The sequence below is a fragment of the Topomyia yanbarensis genome, unplaced genomic scaffold (genome assembly GCF_030247195.1).
Source record: "Topomyia yanbarensis strain Yona2022 unplaced genomic scaffold, ASM3024719v1 HiC_scaffold_5, whole genome shotgun sequence".
Classification (NCBI taxonomy): domain Eukaryota; kingdom Metazoa; phylum Arthropoda; class Insecta; order Diptera; family Culicidae; genus Topomyia; species Topomyia yanbarensis.
This window is the reverse complement of record NW_026683713.1, coordinates 612,267-635,468: the sequence shown is the minus strand read 5'-3', so window position 1 is coordinate 635,468 and position 23,202 is coordinate 612,267.

Sequence of the window (23,202 nt, the reverse complement as noted above, 5' to 3'; positions counted from 1 at the left end):
ATATTCGTATAAGGCAGCGAACAATTCGTTTGCCGAACGAAGCTGTTTCGTAATAAACCAACGAAAGTCGTTTCGTGGTTTTCACGAAAAACTCGTAACAAAAAATAAATGTGTTTCAATAGAGCTACGAACGATTTATTATATGTACGAAAAATTCGTATATTTTATGAAAATTATCTGTACGAAACTAATGCATAGCGATTTACGAATATATTCTATCAGTGTATAACTCAGACAACGTGGAGTGTTTTGGAACCTGATGGATAAATATGCAGTTGCCAGAGGTCTGACGTCATTTGCATTTATAAGATAAGAAAAATGTGCTCATGAATGGATTTACTCGAATCTGGTTCGTATGCTAGAGCTCATCGAGCGTATTTTCATGCGAGGCTCATAATCTAACCAAAAAACTGACAAAAATAAGGGGGAATAATAAACTCGAGTTTTCGTTGTATTATTAAGATGAATGAGATGTCCACTAAACTAGAAGTTACCATCTTAGATTAAAACTTCCGGAATTGACATCCGGTATTTGTTCATCAACGCTATTCCAGAAATTCTCACATTGTTTTGGCAATTGAAAGTTATACTAAATCGAAGTAGCCATATCGGTTTTTGAAATAGCCTCAGACATCGATATTTGACATCTACTCGTCAATCCCGTTCCAAAAATACCCATATTGATGGCGCATTAGCGAATTCCACTCAACCGGAAGTCGCCATATTGGTTTTTAAAATCGCCTCTATCATGCGCTCATTAGGACCGTTCTGAAAATTTGCATACTGATTGAGTTATAGAGAATTCCGTTAGACCGGACATCGCCATCTTGAAAATCTAAATGGCCTCAGATATTTAGCGTCTATTCGTCAAGCCTTTTGCAAAAATGCCCATATTGATCGGGTTTCGGAGAATTCCACTTAACCGGAAGTCGCCATCTTGGTTTTCAAAATGGCCCTAAACATCGATATCTGACGTCCATTCATCAATCCCGTTCCAATAATCAGGGCCGGAGGAAAGCGTGGGTAGTATGGGTAGTACTACCCACTCGAAAATAACCGAGTGGGTAATTACCCACTCGAAATTTTGAACCATTTCAAAAAATTTAGATGTGCAACGCATGTATCTCGCACTACACATATTGGAAAACATCGATGTACCACACCCAGTCTACTTTCTACTTCTGCCCAAGTCAGACGTACAATCGAACCAAGTGAACAACAACTAGCAAGCTCTCGATCTAGTGTGCATTGTCTCGAGAACAAAGGAAACTTTTAATTTATTCTTGCCATCATGAGTAAAGTTGACGAAAAATCTCTGCTCCGACCCAACACGGCGGTCGTTGACTTTAAATTCTGTTCAATAAGATTGAGTTTTCGTGAAGTGGAATACCTACTGAAGGTGAAGATGCAGCTAAAGCTCAAGGAGGTTATGTATCTACAGTATCATCATCTTCGCAATGTAGTGCTCATATCATTCAACACGTTAGCACAAGCCGAACGTTTCGTTATGCAGAACAACTTGAAGCACGTGGCTGAAAGTGATAAAGTTGGAATTAAGATTCCCGTGTATATAGAAAAAGACTATGTAGATGTAAAATTACATGACCTATCACCACGTACCCCGCCTGATCTAATCGCAAAATACATGTCGCAATACGGAGAAGTAGAATCCGTTACACGTGATACGTGGAGAAATTTCTTCCCGGGTACACCTAACGGTGTTCTTGTGGTGAGGATGCAGATCGAAAGACCTATCCCCTCCCACTTGACTATAAAACTTAAAACCCACGAAGCTACTATTCATCAAACTACGTTATGCACCCAAGAGGGGCAAACTCCTACGTGCAAGTATTGTAATCAGACAGCACACCACGGACAACCTTGCGCGGAAGATACAGAGGAGAATGTATCGCTAACGATTGCCAACGAATCCACGGAAAACCAACCCAAAAAAGAATTTTCAATACCAATACCTGAACCACAAACGGATGCCAAATTTGTGGCAGCCGGTCAGTCCATATTGACAACTGCCAAAGCAGCATCCAGCACCCCTGAAACAACTGTAAGTAACATCGGTGATGAAGATAATAAGAATGACGACGGATTTACATTGGTCACCCGTAAGTGCAATAAGCAGGAAAGAACATCTGGTCGCGAGCACCAAGGCACTTTTAACGATGATGACCTTGATACGGAGGACAGGAGAGAATTAAACGGTCCCCATGACGCAGTAGGCCAGCCTAGAAAGAAGGTCTCCGCTCGCAATAAAAAGTTGCGCGCACGAGATCCAACGGACAAACAATAATATTTGTTTTTTTTTTATTTTTACATATTGTAAACACAAGATCCACGGCTCCGTTAAGCTACCGCTATGAGCCGTGTCAAATAAACGAAATTAAAAAAAAATCGATGTACCAAAATTCCATTTGCATAAACGAACGTGATTTAATGTGAATGTAATATAAGCATGTGCATTGCGAAAAGGGAAAAAAATCCTTACTAATGGACCCCTCACTCTATGCTTTCTACCCACTCGGGCGTAAAGTGTTACGCCGCCCCTGCCAATAATGCCCATATTGATGGGGTTTTAGAAAATTCCACTGAACCAGAAGTCGCCATCTTGATTTTCCAAATGAGTTCAGACATGGGCATGCAAAACTTGATCAAAAATCTTCTAAGTCCTTTGCCTTCAAGAGGGCTTAGAATATTTTTGCGAAAAACCGTGGTTATTGCGAAAACCGTGCAAAAAAACCGTGCTAAATGCGAAAACCGTTTAAAAAAAGCCATGTAAAAAAGCCGTGCAAAAAAAAACTGTGCAAAAAACATGAGTGTAGTTTATTGAACTTGCTAGGCTAGATCTGACTAAAGAGATTAGTGCATAGATTTTGTCAGTCAGCTCACCATGTAAATCTAAGACATTTCTTAAATGCACTACTAGCTGACCTGAAAATCCAGGAGTCATCAAGCTGACGCCGCGCCGGTTCCCTGCAGCCTTCGACATTTTACAGTACGAAAGGACAAACTTCTTCGTAGGATGTTAATATAAATGAGCTTTTCGTATCCACGAAGTCATCCAAGTAGCCAAGTTGACAAATTGTTGGAAATATCGATGAAATTTGGTCGCCTAATTTTCCATAGAGAGATTCCAATGTGTAGATTTATGGCATATTCGTTTTTGACAGTGCACTACACCGGTGTAGTCGGTGCTACACTCATTCAAACTTGGGTGTAATCAGTCTATCTCTTTCTTTGCACTACACCGGTGTAGCACCAAGAAAAAACGAAAACGCCATTAGAATTACGATATTTCCTCAAATTTATATTTATGATCAGATAGAGACGGTTCATTTACGACCTGCCAATTCCTCAATTCATGCGAAACTGTATCAAATCAAAGCTTAATATTTAACACCTTCTCTCTCTCTCTCTCTCTCTCTCTCTCTCTCTCTCTCTCTCTCTCTCAAACCTCGCAAAAGTGGGTGAAGAATTGGGCTTCAGAATTTGTCGACTAGATTGGCACGATCTCCATATTATTCGGAGATTTATGCCTTGTCATGTTGTCTCATCACATTTTTGATGGGAAGGCAAAGACGGCGAAAAAAAGGTATAGAAATGGAAAATAATAACACAACACAATCAGTACACTACACAATAAACAGCCTGGATTCTTTACTCCCTAAGGAATAATGAACCCTACTGATAAAGCCTATAGCTCTTTACCACACTGGGTTAGGAACAAAAGCATATCCTTGAGTTTTAGCACCCTGTACATAAGTTCATCTACACTCTTAGAAAAAATGACATTTGACTTAAACAATGTAGCGACGTATTTTTCTGTCTGATACTAGGATTTTACATGTTCTGATATGTAAAATTAAATTTTGTGACTCTTTTGATGTAAAATTCAGACTGAATGACCCAGGAAAAGCCGAACAACTCACATTTTTACATGTAATTAAATGTAAATTTATATGAATTGGGACGCTCCTTTTATGTGCATCTGGAAAGATGTAAAGTTACAAGATTTTTTTGCTGTGTATATCTAGAGAACCTAAAATGCGGATACACAAATGCTTTGCTGCAAGACAGTTAAATATCAAATGATATGAGGATCCGTAAACGAATTTACAAAGATCACACGAATAATACTCAGCACGCTGAATAGTAACCATGTGTGAATTGAGTGTGCATTGCAATGTCCACTACCACTACTGAGATGCCTGAGTACCCATAAAAGCTAGATATCATTTAAAATTTTCTAAGTTCTTCGATGTGAGTTCGAATCTGCCGAATTAAGTGCTTTCAAGGCAGCCTGGCCGTCAGAGCAAAAATAGATTCTTTTACCGCAAAGTCCCTGTTTGAGTGCCGCTCACACATCACACAGAATCGTGAGCATTTCTGCTTGGAATGCGGTACAGTATCTACCAAGCGAATGCGATTGGTTTAATCTCAATTGACCACAATAGACACTAGCACCGGCTCGGTTCTCCAACAAAGAACCGTCAGTATAACAATCAACGTATTCAAGTTGTCGCTCCATTCAGGCAGGTAGCCATTCCTCGCGAGAGGGAATTCTTATACCAAAAGTTTTAAAAAGAAAACTTCATGTACATGTACGTGTAAGGTCACTGGGAGCAAGTATACACTTATCCCAATTCAACATTTGGGGCCACAGACTTGTGTGGCTAGTTGTAAGGTCTATTGGTTTATTGTTCCAGAACCCAGTAACATAGAGACGGCATGTACAAGAACGTGCTTCTTGTTTCAGTAACACCTGTAGTGGTTTCATTGCCATGAGTGCTTCTAGAGCAGCAATAGGTCTTTGATTGGATTGTCGTGACTTCTCCCTTCTGCCACCACACAAGGCACCCATAAGCCAATATTGGTATAAAAACTGTTGTGTAGATTCACTGAATGTACTTGGGTTTGAGTCTTCAAGATTTGCTGAAAGCCCGTTGACATTAGCCGAAAACCATGCAACGATTCGGTTGTCACAATTCTACGAGTAAATGCCTATGAATCAGAACAACCTGAAAAGAACTCAGGAGTAGTCGTCGGTAATGGTTCCTTACAACCTGAAAGGGTGGGTCAAAAGCCAGTTGAGTACTACATCTTTGTCAGACGAGTCTCGTTGGCGCTTGAGACATTTGTGCAGCGGTTTTTCCGAACACGTCACACAGAGGATCGAAGGGCATTTCTGTATGTTTTGTGAGCCAACTTAATTGCCTCCGACCCGTTCCTGCCTCTGCGGTTTCAAACCCTTCTACATAACTTTTTGAGTCGAACAAGTTCGGTATTCCACCAAGAGGTTCCTCTAGAACTACGCATAACTCGAAGCGGACAAACCTCTAAGTATGCTGCTACTTGCGTGAGATTGTTTTATCCACGACCTTTCCAAGTCATATGGCGATTCAATCGCTGGAAAATACCCGTGAATCCTGGTCGCCAAGCCATCTTCGTAAATGTCTCAGTTCGTAAAATTGGGATTACGATATATGACGATATCTAGTTTAAATGATAAAAGACGATGCACTAATGATCGGATAACGAAGGTTCATGCTCGTGGGATACGAGCCAGTTTGTCAACTCATTTGCTGTATCTTCACCAACAGACTTTTGGCACCAATGGTGGTTGCTTAAACTAATTACATTTCAGAATAAACAATATTTTAGCTTTTATCGAATTTCTTGGTCTCGTCAGCTTGAAATCAAAATCCGTGGCCACACTGTTAAAAATACACTGAAGTCCTGTTACAGCACTCTGGCGACCATTATTGAGTAGAAGAGATTCATTGCGTAGAGCTCGAACGCGAGCTTGAAGATCCGGACGTCCGAGGATTGTAGGGCAATACACCCTGGCAGACAGTCAGTTCGAGATGAACAGGGCTCGAGAGTAGTCCCTCCGGATGCCTAGAGTATCGAGCTGTATTAATTGACAACGGTTTTCGTAGCTCGGCAGCTGAAATATGTTCTGCCAAAAAAGATGTCGGAGTGCAAAGCGTGTGAACCGGCATTGGACAGCCTCGACTCTGTCAATGTCGTTCTGGTATGGTAGTACGGATTTCAAACATCAGAACAATACTGTAGTGTTGAGCGTACAAGATGTAGTGGGGGATGATGACGCACATGCTGGACTAAAGGAGTAGGTACAGTGCAGTATGGAGCGTAGTCCCGGGCACTTACAAAGCAGAGGTCCAATGTACGTCCATTCTCGTTGATGAAATTATTAATTTGTCAAAGAATTGAGCTTCTATAGTTGTCCAAGATATAACTGGCATTGTTTATGAGCGCAGATTTATCAATATTCAATCGTAGAAATCCATTACTTGCCTTGCGCCACGTCAAGCCAGGTAAGTTGAAGTCGGCCAATATAACAATATCATCAAACGGGTCAGCGATGAAAGAAACGGAGGAAAGATGTACATCGATCAGGCTGTAATCACGAATTCTGTCAGGTGCAAAACACACGACACACAAGAACAGATTGCGATCGTCAAGTTTCACTGATAACCACACTTGCTCGGAGCTCACCCACCGGTCACTCGAACTTTTATACTATGGCGAACGGCGATAAGCACATCACACCTGATGTCTTTTGGCTGTTGAGGGCGCTGAGGGCACAGCGGTAGACATCGAATGATGAACCAAATACCTGACGAGACAGAGTACAGTTGTTGAGCCACGTCTCGGTCAATGTGATGACATCATAACAGCCGCCCGTGGTTGCGAACAAATAGCTGTCCGTTGATTAATTTAAGCCACCATTCTGGTAGTAAGGCTCGATGTTATTGGAGGAGGGATCAGGTTCAGCACAGAGCGAAGCCATGTTGCCGTTTTGAGCGCATTAAAAGGCCGTTTTATCAATCTCACAAACAATACCGGAGCAGCTAACGGTCGCTTGGTCGACTGTGTTGAGGGATTCGAGGCATCCCAAATCAAGAGGGTCGCTTCATAGAATACGACGGTCGTTGTCGACGAGATACATGGTTGACATCTGACCACAAAATGTCGGAGGCAAAGGCAAATTACTGGAAGCAAAGAAGGCATCAGCGCTTGAAGTGTTCGGATCCGATGTATACTTGCCATTTGTGGCGGGTTGGAAGACCCTTTCAACCATCCCACACACTGGACCGGGACGACTCATGATCCTAGGCTGCAATTGCTGGACTGTGGCGGGAGAATCGAGGGCTTCCATAGTGCGTCCCAGTATGCGTTGAACTCCAATGGCGCGATGTGGAGAGCAGGAACGGGACGCTAGTAGCATACGGCGAGAGTCAGACGATGAGCTAGACGCGTAAATCGGTTCAACCGTTGTATCGTTACAATTTGTGTAATACTTGCCGAGAAAGGCAAGTACACACATGCAGGACCGGGACGACAGCTGAACACTGGCAGCAAGGGCTCGACTGTAGCGGGAGGATCGCGGGTTTCCACAGTACCAACTGCGTTGCGTCCCAGTATGCGATCAGCATCTACACTCCTTCACACTGGTGGTGTAGCTTGATATAGTGACATTGCCAATCGTTGCGGAGTCCTCTGCAGGGTCGCCCGAGTTTTATTAGCGGAGTACTTGCTGCTGCTGGAGGCGGAGAAAAATCAGTCGGCGGGCACCAAATGTTCTGGGTACGGCTATCCTCAAATTCCCTGAACAGTATGCCTTGCGGCAATGTGTTAGGGTTAAGAGGTGCATCGCGGTACTTTGGGTAACCACCAACTTTGAAGAATGTGAAGCTCAAAGTACTGACGTCTATGGCTTTTTTACCATGCGGACCTCTATCTCCTCGTTGCAATTTAATCCTTCTTTGTACATTTTTGCCTTTCTCAATAGAAAGGTATTGCAATTACTCTTTTCCAAAGTATGACCACAACTGCTTCGATTTCTAGTATTAGGTCACTAACATCCATTCAAAGTCTATTTGGCCACATTGGCCACCATCATCGGTTCCGGAAGCCCCGGCGAAAGTATCTTAATTCAGAACAACAGTCACATCGGTTTCTCGGAGATGGCTAGACCGATTCAACTAAACTTGGTCTCAAATGAAAGGTATTGCGTCCCCGTAAATGGCTATTTAATTTCATCCCGATCCGACTTCCGGTTCCGGAGTTACATGTTGTGGCGTGCGATCACATAGCAAATTGTGATTCAAACCGATACTCTGATGAAAGCAAAAAAGGTAAAAATTTCGCTAAAATGCCTCTCAAACAACTTTAATTTACTGTTCTAGGTCACCGACGGCCAACCCAACTTTCGTTGACTACATTGACCACCATAGACGGTTCCGGAAGTGCCCGTGAAAAGCGGCCATCTTTCGAAATTGACGAACTCACAACAGTTTCCCGGAAATGGTTGGGCCGATTTTCACTAAATTAGTCCCGAATGATAGCTATAATATCCCCACAGATGTCTATAAAATTTCGTACGGATCGCTTATATGGGTCCGGAAATATAGACTAAACCGTCCGGTCACATATGAAATTCCCATATAAGCAAGAACTCAAAAAAAATTTTCGAGTGGGGGACTACTGAAATTTCAGAAATCGAATTCGTATTTTTGATGCCAAACATCTTTAAAATGCATGAAACGTCAAGATTTTATGTAATCTCGAAAACATTTTTTTTTTTGTAAAAATCGACTTTTTGAGACTTGCCGCTTTTTCAGTTCAATATTACCGTGGCTGTTTTTTCTTTTGCAAAATTTTAGAACTCGAATAAGGATTTCTTTTCTTGTATATTTGTCATGTGATGTATAATAATAAAATATAATATATGCATTTGAAAGCTTTTAATGAATATAAACAACGCAAACATTCTCGTGTTCATGATTGAGAAAGGCACAATTGCACCGCTAGGTGGATTAAAACAGGTTTTTCTACAGTCTCCTTGCTAACGCTGGGATGAAAGCAAGAAAGATACAACCAGAGTAACGGCGCGGGAGGTCGAACCGTGACAATGTTGCTATTATCGACTAGCTTTCGAATGCCAACAAGAATATTGCTCGGATCAGGGCCATCCTCGCGACGACGTTTCTGAGGTGGTCGAGAGGTACCGGAGCTTGACCGGACTGGAATAGCTGTTGAAACCTTTCTAACGAGGCACGAAATTTACTGGATATTTTTGGATAACTCGGCCTTTACTTCAGCACAGAAGTCATCCGTTTTCCCAGCGATAACACATCCGAGCGAAGAAACGGTGTCGCGAAAGCGATCAAACTTCATCAACTTGACACATTCATTGCACATCAAAAATTAATTTGGGTTTTCGGCAAGTTTTTTTCCAGAACGGCTTGTGAACCCTCCGGCACTCGCGCGAATGACTCACCGAATGAGCAGCCGCTGGTGCTGAAAGAAGATTTCTGGCTAGTTTCTGAAGGTGTTGCACTAAATACAACGGCGCGAGTGCCGGAGGGTTAAGTTGTTTCCCGCATTTCATATGCGCCACATTTTTGCAAAAGTCCATGCATTCGATAAAGTGGTCGTCCGATTTTACGGTTTTCACGCAGTGATCGCGTACACGTGCCATAATACGTGCATATCTGAGAATGCAGGCGATGAGATATAGATGGCGCAGCGTTCGAACGGACGTTCCTGTAGTGCGCAGATTGTTTGCAGAGCTGACACGCTGAAGACTGAATGTCATAAGTACACAGCGTGTTCTGAACACAGGTAGAGCCAGGTCGTCGGTTCACAACAAAAGGGTTAGAGTGCTTTAGCCGCATTTCCGCTACTCGAACACCGTTGCTGATGCCTGTATCAATCCATGTATCGTCTCTAATGGTAAGAATTTCTCAATACATAACAATTCTGGTGCATCACAAGCACCTTCGGCGAAGCCCAAAGGTCAACGTTCTGTCTCAACACGATATATTTTTGGGGAAAACTCAGTTTAACGTGTTACAGAAATACAACGATACAAAAACATCCATTTTCGTTAACGATTTAGAAGATAACTGAACACAGATGAGATGACTCGACTTAATCGCTCAATAACCTTTTTTGTTATACTCGCCAATTCAAATAATAGCAAGGCAAAAAGTGAAGAAAACACGGGAACTTGCGTCAAAAATACTTTGAGTTGGCTTCTGATTTTTTTTTGTGGTGGATTTTTAGATATTTACCTATCGATTGCTCGATATTTTTGAGCTTATTAAATAGGTCAATCCCTTAGCTTTTATTTAAAAAAACACGATATGAGTTCAAAGCATCCAGTTAGTAAATTAAAATGTCTTCATCAGTCTATCTTCTGACCTCGCACAAAGCAGAAGCAAAAAATCGCTATGCTATAGAAGGCTATAGGCACCAGTGAATCAAGCCAGCTTTTGTTCTATATCAGTGCACAAACAAATTGTATCGTTGCCCCCGGCTGCGGAGTGAAATGAGTTTGCCAAATGAAACAAAAGTGCCCGTGCTACGGAATAACACGATTTCGATCGACTTTAGTAAACCTCGTGTTAGACCCACCGTTCAGGAAGTGGAACAATTAGCTAAAGTTAAAATAGAGCTTAATCTCGCTGAAGTTGCGTATATTCAGCTACAGCACATTAAAAACTGTGTTTTGATCACGTTTATAAGCTTAGCACAAGCCGAAAACATCATTGCAAAGAACAACATGCAATACGAATTTAATAACACCAGGTTCAAGAACCCCCTGCATATGGAAAACGACATGGTGGACGTGCGTATCCATGAATCTGCCCCGCGCACTAGGGAAGATTACATCAAACGAATCATGTCGCAATATGGAGAAGCAGAATCTATTACGAATGACACTTGGAGAAAAAAATTTCACCGGCATTCCCAACGGCGTTCGTATTGTGAGGATGCGAGTGACTAAACCAATACCTTCTTACATGACTATCGAATGCAAATCACCGAAGGAAGGCGTGACCTATATGCAAACAACGCCAATCACATATCCCGGGTAGACCCCAACATGCCAATTCTGTAACCATACAGTCCACTAAGGAAAAACATGCGCCAAAGCAACTAGTCAAAACTCGTTTACTACAGCCAACTCTAACAAGTAGCCACCGACACGTTCAGATAAACCAAAAACAACGATCCAATTAACCAATAATGCAGGTACAACGACCACGACAACCGCTTCCAAACCAACAACTAGCATCGCCAATAAAGAAGCAAATACCGATGAAGACGGATTTACAACAGCGACTCGTAAAATCCCCCCTGGGCCGATGATGACATGGACGGGAACGATAACACGAGAGAAGGCAGACTGAATGACCCCCAAGCGGCTTCACCGCCAAGGAAAAAGATCTCAACATAGAGCAGCAAACTGCGTCAACAAGATCTGGCAGACCGACATTCTTAGTAATTTTTTTACTTATTGTAAAAAAATAAAAGACCCACAGCTCAGTTGTGCTAACGCATTGAGCCGTTTCAAATAAATCTTAAGATTAAAAAAAAATGTCTTCAAGTATTTTCATTAATACTCGCTTCCATCATATAATAATTTAATAAAGCTCTTATATGAATACAGGAATTTTACTTCATTTCAGTTGTACTTTCAGATAAAAATGCGGGTCCCCAACTAGAACCCGGGCCCCGGGACAGTTGCCACCACCCCTCTCATCGGGCCTGGAGAAAGGACTAATCACTGCCAATATGAATTGTTGGTACACATGTATTCGAAATTTCTAGTCGCCGGAACCCAGTCAGAATCGACAACTTGCGTTTGTTCAATCATACGTCGCTGCGCCTCCACTGTGAAATGTCAGACAATCGACCTACATCACAAGCAACCGAGCGGTACAAAACAAACAACAAATCAACTTCACACAGGTTGTCTGGTCACACTCGTGACTGCCCGGTCACGTCTTTTTACCCCCATAACGCACCAGACCGTTGCCACTTCCCTGCAGTAGTCCGCGGGACAGTTATCGATTTTGTCGTTTCTTTCAGTAAACTTCTTTTGACATTAAACCAGTGTTGGTCATCCATGGGTACTGGGATACCTACACAGTGCATGCATTATGCGGGCAGCTATCGTCAACCAAGAGGAGCGACGCAGTTTGAATGATTGACTGCAGAGAACCGCTATGTTGACAAGGTCTTCACGCTACCGCCGGCTTCAGACTTAACCGAAAACCAAAACAATTCGTATCATCGATTACAAATAGCCGACACGCCGAACACGGTCACTCGGTCGGTCGGTCGGTGACGTCTCAATATTCGAGAGACGTCAGTGGGAGGTGTCCGTCTAAATGCCACTGTTGATCGCTAGTTTTCCCGAGGGTCGTTCGCTCTCTCACTCTCTCTCATACACACTCCGGCTGGTAAATGTTTATTTTTACTCAGGAAACGGCGAAATAAACTTTAAAATTAGACTCGTACTTATTTTTAGTAGTGTAGGTAACGTAATGCAAATGCCTCTACTTTTCCGTTCCATCAACTAATCCGCTTCGCGTCGCAGCTTATAGGTTAGTCGTATGCGTGGGAACAGTGTAAAATGCTAGGTTACAGTGGATTCGTTATCGATTTCATTTCTGTCGCAACGTGTTGCGGCCATCATTGACGGAACCGTTATCAGGAATTACTGCAGCAAATTTCTTAACACCAAACAACGCGATAACGCGCCGACCACGCGAGATGGTGGTCATCGCCGATTAGGCGACCTCGTGGATTACGCACTGTCCAAGCACTGACAGTTTGGGAGTCCCTGGGCTTTTTGCAGTCGCCGAATGATGCAGCCTGTGGCGCAACGTGTTTCATTGTGCTGTCTACTTTGTCGATATTCCAATTTCATTTACCAATATGTTTCAGACAATAGAATCGAGGTACCTTAGCTAATGCGACTTGGAAAAGTTGTTTACGCGAATGACTTGATGTTTATTTTCTTTACTTTCTTCGTGTTTATCGAATAATATTCTAGTTGCAAATTGAGTTGTGTTCACATCAACAAACATAAAATACCTACCTTACAACGTTTCAGCAGCTCCATCAATTAATTTGAGGTCGAATGATGGTAGGCGCAACATCAAGAAGCGTTGCGAATTTTGCTAGGCAACGGCGACCTTCTAAGTTTCACCCACGAGCTTCGCCTCAAATGTGTTTTAGAAAGAGTCGTGCAAAATTCTATTACCGCGACCGGAACAAACCAGCTTCATAATAGCATTATCGAAGCAAGGCAAGGTTAAGTTTCTTCGCGTTTACCATGACTAACTGGGGAGGTAGATGTTTTCCAGCGATTTCCCCATTCGCACGGGTGTACGTGTTACGCAATGGGATGGACTTACGAGAGAGAGAGAGAAGTGGTGTGTGGTGGGTATGGTGGGACAACAGGTTCATGACATGTTTACGTTCTGCTACTGGTGCTCTGTCTATGGAAAGCGTGCCACCACCGAGGCCTCGTTTCCGAACAGTTTCCCACTGCATTCATGCCGTGTAAATATTGGTTCGAACTTTTGGGTATAGTTCAAAACTTTCATCCAACTGCGTACCGGATCCGGCCGGGTGTAGGTGTTAATCATATTAAAAACTTGTTTCAGGTTGAATCTACCGTGAAATTTATGTCAAGCTTGGTCGATCCCAGAATTGATCTACTGAATACATTAAAAACTTTCGTTAATTGGAGTATTACGCTAATTAAAATTTATGAAAATTTAAGCTCACTCATCCCTGAACATCCCGGAAAAAAGGTAATAAAACGATACCAAATGTCACCGGCAGCAACCACGAATGCCAGATCGAGAAGAACAAGCGTACACTCACTGCGTTACCATTTTCTCTGCCGAATTTGGCGTTCCCATTGTAAAATTGTTTGCTCGCCTTTCACGGTGTATCGCCGGCGAGTCGAGCATTCTTATCGTGCCCCGCATCGCAAACTCATAAATTAGGTATGCAATAAAGTGCCACAACCAAAATCCTTCCCCTCGATTCGGGCCCTCGGGGGTCGACCAGATTTTTATGGCAGGACATATATCGCACAAACCGGCAACGAAGGCGGTGGACAGAGGATGAACTGGGGCAAAGTTATGACCAAAACACAAAATTGAAAAATAGGGATTTGGAATTAATGAAAATATTTTTATAATACCTCAAAGCACACTACATACAGTGAGATAATGTAAAAAATTGCGTTTTTTTAAATGAAGGCCCCAGCATCTGGACCTCACTTGAGACCAGTTGTTTACTTAGCGAACACCAGTTCTGTAATGCTTTTGAATTTAACGTCTATCAGATGCCAAGTCAGTTCTAGATACTGATGGAATGAAGTTGTAACGCGATCCATGGCTAACTTTGTAATAGGTATTATTTTCTTCGCATGAAAATCTTACTTATACCCTATTTTCTCACTTTACTTTAGTTCATATCAGTGCATAATAAAACCAACAATAATAATTTTGACCAAAATTCTACCCCAGTTACTGCTGTGTGCGACAGTTGCGTAGAAGTGAATCGCAATGATCAACGCGTTGTTTTAGGAGGACGAAAGTTTTCAAAGTACATATGAGCGACTGAAACGAGCCATTCGGTTTTCAAGGTCTTGAAATGGATGTTTATTATACCTATTACTGGCAATTCATATCTGATGTACACAATCGCTTAGTATCAAACTTTGCTGCGTTCAGTCAAACGCAGTAAAGTTTGATAATAAACGATTTTGTACATCAGATATGAAATGCCAGTAATGTTGTAAATATCTATCTCAACACCGAGAATACGCTATATACTTCGTAGTTCAATCCGAGTACTGCTTTCCGGATTGCCTCCTTCATCCGAAACCCGTATGCAAACATGGGGTAGATTGAGGCTGGTATCAATCAGCACCACTACGTTTTTGAAAGGTCCAAAAAACGAGATTATAATTACTAGATGGAGCAAAGCGCTACTGTCTCCATGCATTCACGGACTGAAACATGGGGTCTCGCACTAGCATATTGTATCCCATTACTTTGACATGTGTGTTCCCAGGGCAAAATATGTCAAACTAATGTGCCAGGCATATGTAAGAGCGAGATGATAAATTATCAGTGTGCGACCTCCAGTAGTTATAATCTCTTTTGTCCAAACCTATAAAAATGAAGTGTTCTTAGACTTCAAAACACTTTAGCGCTGTAAATGCGATATATTAAAGTACTTGGTTGACATCAGTCTACTTTCTATTTCTATTCAATTTAGAACTACAATCAGCAGCCTCTCGATCTAGTGCTCATTGTCTCAAGAATAAAAGAAACATGATCTTTATGTTTACCGCTTTGAGTGAAATTGAAGAAAAATGCGGCCGTGCTCAAATTATGTTCTATACGACGTGACGTGGATTCTTTTCTGAAAGGAAAAATGGAGCTTAGGCTTACGGAAATCGCATTTATCCAATTTCATCCTCATATGCCTTTCAGATTTGGATATTACTTGACCCAATATCATTAAAAAGTACGAACAGATGATAGACGTTATACCTGATACTTACTTCCAAAATGTTCTTCAACATAAACCGTACTTCCACAAAGGAAACACCGATACCCACTTCCCTGAGCCATTCAGCTCCCAGCTTTATCGACATCTTCTCGGATATTATCCAGCGGTGAACTACCCTACTCCAACTAAGAGTTCCCTGGAAGCAAAATTTCTCTCGGTAACGATGTCTGTTTCATGCGCCAATGAGCTCCCATTTTTGTAACGATATAGTCGGATAGTTCACGGCGGTGAATCTACCCTACTGTGAATTCCCTGGCGGTAGATTTCTCCAGATACCGAGGTTCGTTCCCGTGAACCATTTAGCTCCCCGCTTTGTCCCGATCTACTCGATCTAGTCCCCGGCGATGTATCTTGCCTACCTAACTGACCAGCCAGTAAGTGCTGAGGTTTGTCCAGCGATTGCGGGTGGAGTGTAGCTTCCGGTTCCCTGGTACCCTAATGACCCACTGAGCTATTCGACGCGATCTACTCGCTCTAATTCTCGGCGGTGGATCTAGTCTACTCACGAACTACCCGGTAGGGTGTTGAGGTCGGTCCGGCGAAGCCTGACGTCCGTTTCACTGGCGCCCCGACGACTACAAGCCCGTGCTACGTTGTGTACTACTCAACTGGTTCCCGGTGGACTTAGTCTACATCGTCGGAGAGTTTCCCGGCGGCTGAATTTCTCTCGAAACCCGATTTGGGGCTTCACAGCGGCTTTCTAGCCAATGGAGCTACTTTGTTGGTCCCTTCACCGCTTACTCTGCAACTCGAAGAGTATACTCGTAACTACTCTGTTAACAGCATCCCTGGTATACTCGTCGTGGCACATCTCTTCGACGATATTGTCAACTGTCACACCAGGCATACCCCTTCGAACTTCTTCGAAACTAGGGCATTAGAAGACCACGTGTTCCGGTATCTCTTGCACGTTCACATATTCCGGGCAAAGAGGTGACGAAGCGTGTCAAAACCGATGCAGGTACTTCCGGAAGCATCCGCGCCCGGGTAAAAACTACGTCAAATGGAAGTTCACCTCTCCATACTTCCTATGCACCGAAACATTTGGGATGAGTCAGTGGGTCCACCTTATTTTCTCCGCGTTGTCCCACTCTTGCTGCCTCTTAGCAAACGAATCCGCTCGGACCAGCCTCCTTGCATTACGTGCATTTCTCCGCTGGTAGCATTCCACGTCCTCAGCCATTATTACGCATAACGCCTCAACGATATCGTTCTGTACGCACTCGTGACACGTACTGCCATTAGGGAAAACGTGCTTGTCAACTTTGTCGGGTTCCGCTTTGAGTTCAGTGCACCAGCCCAGGCCGATACGCCATTCCTCAGTATTAACCCATTCATGCCCATGTTGTTTATGGACAACAACGCTTTTACACAGCTATAACTTTTGATTGAGGCAAGATTTGCTCAAAAAACATGTAAGGCTAATGAATGTGACTATTGCCTTTTATTTGAGTAATAACAGTTACAAGGATTAGCTCTAGAAGCGAAGTTATTGCAATTAGTCTGACTCGATTCCGATGGAGCAGTGCTGCCAGGGACAGTTTACGTTGACACCGGAAAATGATTTTTTCATATATCTTCCTTATGATGCAATATTATTGAAAACTGATAAAACTTATCATCTTAGACTGACTTTGGCTACGTTTTCCATGCAATTGGACTATTGTAAATATTCTTGGAGAATTGTATTGAGCATTGGAAGGTAAAAATTGAGCAGCTTCTAGCACTGCAAGGGAAGCACCTATCTTTTTGACAATAGATTTTTCGTGTTTCTTTCTCACAGTTTTCAAGGAAAAATAGTTTTGAAGCCCTACATGCACTAGAAAAAAGTTGGGCATGAAAGGGTTAAGAATGAGACACTTGCCAGCAGACGTCTCGTGCTGCATCTTGCTCCTCCGATGTTCGGCTTGATCCTTGGCAATACGTTAGTTGTCTTCGCAGCCTTCTCACATTCATCGTCGACATAGCTGTTGTAATTTAACCGATCGATGACTATCACACCTAGCGCACGCATCACCGCCGCTGATCACGACGCGCTGGATTTTTTTCGGTTGCTGACCAGCACTACCTCCGTATTGTGGTGATCCAGCTGCAGCTTGGCGTCAACCATCCAGGTTTTTACGATGTCTGTTGTCTCTGCCGTCAACATCTCCACCTCCTCGAGGGTCTCACCAGATATCGTTATGATAACGACATGTGCAAAGCTAACGATCTCGACTCCTCTGGGCAGTTCCAGTATTAACAGTCCATTGTACATTATACTACAGAGCGTTGGGCCGAGTATTGAGCCGTGAGGTACTTCCGCCGTGAGCCTAATTGACCCTTTGCCCAATGTACGTCTAGTAGACCAGCACTGACTGAATAGCTTCAGTACTGAAAATAACTTCTCAGAAGTTTGCCTAAATAGTTCGGGACTCACATTTTGTGCAGCGCTATGGCGATAACTACCCAGCTAGAGCTTCCAACGCGTTCTTCACTTCGATCGTAACCACAGCGCAGTACCGATTACCCTTTCTCTTTTGCTTCAATACTTTCTTCGCGCTGGCAATGACTGTGCGGATGGCGTCTACCGACGACCCCTTTCAGGAATCCGAACTGCCTGTGCGATAGCCCATCTCACTTTCGGTGTAGTTCGTCAGCCTGTTGAGGATGACCCTTTCCAGAAGCTTGCCAAGAGTACGCAGCAGGTATATAGGCCGATACGATGCTGGATATCCTGGTGGTTTCCCTGGTGTGGGCAGCAACACCAGCTTCTACATTTTCCATCTATCCAGGAAGTACCCACCATCCAGGCATTTCTAAACGGATATCCTGAACATGTCCAGAAACACCAGGATCGCGGTCTTTAGTGCCACGTTGGGGATACCGTCCCGTCCGGCAGCGTCTTCGCTTTTAACCCTTTCGCCAGTATAAGGAGTTCGTCGTTGGAGACTCGATTGTCACCAGCATTTCAACCGTCTACATCAACGTAGGCATGGTGCAGGTGGCCATGCGATTGTGTCGTACTTCGGAAAACGACCCTTCACGATAATTTTCAATTTGTCAGCGCACATTTCAACTGGCGTTGTTGGACCCTTGGTTTTTTCCATCACGCACGCTAAGCATTGCCGCAGGTAGCAGTCTATTACTCTGCACGGTCCTTGTAGTAGATGGACTTACAAGAGGCCTTAGCTACCCGGAATGTCACCTTGCCCTCTTGTCTGACCGCCACAGATCTGGCTTTCTGAACGCGTCTTTTAGTCTTTAGGCAGGCAGCATGGAGGATGCTGAGTCTCTCGTTCCACCAATACACCGAACGCTGGCAGTTTCTCGGTCCCATTTTCCTCGGCATTGTTACGTCACACGCACTCGCTAATGTTTCCGACAGCTCAACGGCATTCGAAATTGGAGGGAGGCTGTCAGTACGAAGTGCTTCCACAAAAAGGTTCTTGTCCAAGTCGTTTATTTTCCACATCCGCTCGCCAGCCCTCACTCTCCGCGTTACAATGCAATTCCGCCGATCAACGGTTTAGTGAATCGCTTGGTGGACGCTATATGTGTACTTCTCTTACTCGTCAATTTATGTTATTCATTACCCGCTGCAGAATGTTACGTCGATGATGGATTCCTGGCCGTCTTTACAGAATGTACTAGCGAAACCTTCGTTGCACAGCTTTACATCCAGCTTCGCAGGGGTTCCATCAGGCTGCAACCTTTTGCGTTGGTCAGCCTGCTATCCGACTCTACGGCCCAAGTGTTAAAATCTCCTCGTATAACAATCGGCGTTCGGCCGACTAACGAGCCGGTTAGGGCATCCAGCATCCGATTGTACTGCCGCTGGTGTCCAGCTTGGAGGAGCATAACAGTTACATACGAATACACCGTTGATCCTGGCGATCACGAAACCTTCGTGTGTCTTGTACATCACCACTTGGACAGGGGAACCGCCCATTACTTGTATTGCCGCCATCCCTACACTATCCACCAATTAGTTATCGTCATCGGGAGGAACACGATACAGCTCTGCAATAATTTGCAACTTCGTTTCCGTTTTTGACTCATTATTTTGGATATAAGAAGTCAGTTATGTGGTCCTGTCTGCCCTCATTTGTGTAGAGCAAGCACTTCGGTTGCATTGCACAGTCTCTAGCAATTTGCCCCCTCTCCCTACAATTTCTGTTCAGATCAGATCTGTCCAGGTCTCAGCAGGTTCTTGCCCAATAGCCTCTTCGTTTGTTTAGTGATTCTAGGAATCAATCTAACGAGCACACCGACTATGATCTTACCGGTCGACATAATCTGGTTGACTGACGATAAGCGAATCGCTGTTGTTACACCTGACTCAACCTAATTGGCATTAACTCCTTCTCCAGGTTACATTGCTCTAACTAGAGCGCTCCTCAGTGCATCTTCCGTTGTTATCTCCTCCAGATTCCTTAACTTGATTAATTCTTCCCGAACTAAAGCTCTCACGTTCGCTTCTAATTCCACCGTTTCTGCCACGAGCCCTTAATCAGTGGATCTTTCTTCAGCTCGAACAGCATTTCGCCTTTCTGAGTACGCCTGGTTCTTATAACGTTCTGCCCCAGCTCCTTCAACTTGGGATCCTCTCTCACCCTTTTGAGGATCGAAGCCTACGTCACGCCGTCGTTTGCTTTGACGACTAGAGTGTCTCCCCTATGCTTCTGCTGGTGTGGCTAAAGGTCTCCTTTCTTCTCTTTCTTCTTTTCCTCATTTTCTTTCTGTTTCTTTCCTCCTCTCTTATGCGGTTTCTACGGTTCGCCATTCACTCTGCGATTGCCGGCTGTTTCGCTGGACTTCACTGACCTTCTTGGGCTTCTTCGGTTCCTCCTCCTCTCCAGGCGTTTCCCTTATTCTTTTCACCGAATGAAAATACCGGTCACCCTTCGGCGTCTCATAGACTTCTGCTTTCGCTATATCCGTGGTCTGAGTCTTTTCGGCGTTTTAAGCTCTCTCCAGTAACGCCATCTGTTCACATTTGGCTGCTGCTACCGCGGATTTTATGCTAATCACTAGATCCACGTTACCCTTACTTTTCGCAAATTCGTAGAGCTCTTCGATTTGTTGTCTCAGCTTCGCCCATTTTGGGAACCCAGACTGCTGGTTTTCTTGGGTAATACTTGATTTCGGTGTGCGCACCTTTCACTGCTGCTGCTGTTGCGGTTTCATTTTCTGTTACACTTAGTCGTTTTGTAGGGTCGGCGACCTCACTACCCTAGTAACAATTTAGGTTTTATCGTTTATTGTTGATTTTCTCTTCTTACGTGCTTTTTACGGTCTCAACTCCAAGCCGCTATCTCTGCCCGTAGTAAGTAGGTAAGTAGTCGCCTCTAAATGTTCCCATGGTTGGTGAGGGTTGATGCGATCCTTCATGGGCTACCGCGTTCAGAGCCGTATCGGCACTAGTCAGGAACGTTCAAGTGAGCCTGCTTGCATCGACTAAGGTGCCGGGCTTCGAACATACTTGAGAACCTACCAAAGTTTTTACAGGACGGGGGGCAGTCAGTACCACTAATCTAGGGTTAAAAACTGAAAATTCCGACGAAATCCTTGTTCACATTCGTACTCTGCCGTCAATATTCCATAATTACTGGTATCGATCCTAATGTACCGGTTGGAACTCCAGTTGGGTTAAGGTGCTTTATGCTGAAGTCTTGGATTGTACCTTAACGGAAGTGGCACCGGCTCGCATCGACGGAACTGCGTTCGAATTTGTATGGCTTTTTAGCAGGGTCCAGCATTGCCTTACCCCACCATATCTTAGCAAGTGAGGCCTGTATGCCTCATGTTCTCCAGCCCCTGTTAAACATACTGGCATGACGGAAATGTAGCTATGGTTCCTTAGAAAATTGATAAGAGTCTATTGTCGCTCTCCGGACTACACCAGCATAGATGCCGTTTGGCGTCCGGCGGGTTGAGCTATTACAGCCAGGATTAGTCCACCGGGTTCCTGCTCCCACGTCGCAAGAGACAACTGAAAATAGAAGTCCCTCATTCAAAGTGCAGCTCCGAGCCGAAGACTGAAAAGCTGAAGGGAATAAAATATGTCAGCATGTTGTGCTATCTTATGACAAGCGCCATTTTGCATATTTCGAGAAAATTCAATTTTTAAAGATTGAGATTGAATATCTTGAAAATTATGAATGGTATAAATAATTCAGAGAAGACAATTGATGCTTCTATCTGTTCTTTATAAATCTCTTAAGTATTACGAAGATTGGTTGACTATATTAAGAGTTTTTACCAAAAATGTAAACGCCGTATTTCTCCGAAAATGCTATGAATATGGAAGCGCTTAGTGGGAGATCAAAGGTATAACTACAAATTTAACTCGTAGAATTTGCATTTGATCAAAATGCCGAAAAATCCCGAATCCTGCAGTAGAAGTCAAAGGGTGAAGTCATCGAGGTATTTTAAGCTTGCTCACATGACCCTTTTACAAGTCTTCCTACACTTTCTTCCCACAAATCCTTGCTCTACCTTGAGTACTATGGCCCCTTGCTAATTGAAAATCGTTAGAACGTAAAGAGGACAATTACAAAGTTTACACAATTCAATTCTACCATATACGAAATGTTGTTGAAATATGATTCAGGGGACAGTCGTTCCAGAAACCTTCGTTTTAAGTCTCAACATAATATATTACAATGATGCTAGAATCAAAATTATTGTATACGCTTAAGATAATGCAATCGAGATTCGACTATACAATCTGTCTCCTGCAATTCCCATTGCCAATAATAATAAATAAATGGTGTTCGATTGGTTCGGTTGGAATACCCTATTCCTTCTTTCGTGATCCTGTAACCAGAATATGTCTATTCTAAGACCACGCTGTGTACTTATGACGATCAGTCTTCCACATGTAAATACAGTAGACAACAAGGACTCTGCGGAGGACCTTTCGTGGAAGTACCCAAACCAAAAACATATACCACAACAAAAACAAATACAGAAACTCTACAACAAACACTAAATCAGTGACGCCATTATCAAGTGCTTTAAAAAACTACCAGCGCCACCAAGAGGAGACATGAAAAAGAAGACGGTTTCACTACCGTAATCTGCAAAGCGAAGAAACAAATAAGACACCCGACAATCTCTAAGAGAGCAGTAGTAACGAAAATAGACAAGAGCGGAAACCAAGGAAGTGAACCGGATGACCCATAGGAGTCGTTTTTTAATTATCTGTTTTAAAGGACACACGACTTCGTTAAGCTCACGTACTGAGTCGTGGTAAAAAAAAGAACTGGCAAAAATCTGTTCAATGGTTCTTCTAAGAAACTTTAAAATGCAGTTTCAAGAGAGTTGTTTTTCTTAATTCGTTTATTTGACGCGAGCCTAGATGTAAGCTTAACGGAGCAGCTCATCTTATTTACTGTAAATAAATTAAAAAAACTGTGGCTGGGTTATTGGATTTAGCGTTCATAGTTTTTCGAGGCACGCTGAAGCTTTTTGAGTAGTAGTCAATAGCACGTGCGGTCGTAGACAATCTCAAGCACATGACACTGTGAAATGCTAAGAAATATCTAGTTTGGCAGGCTGTCTGTACCTGTAGCTTGAAAAGCGACATTTCTATTGCAACCGCGATCGTCAATAACGAACTTTTCGCGAACGAGTATTGTTACACTTCGAGATTCTGCCGATGAAATGCCAAAACTTTTTATAGTGCACAATAAGAAGAACGCAGCCTGTTCTAAAACAGCATGCACGATCTTTCTTTCACACAAAACGATGATAATTATATCGATCTCGTTCTCGCACCGC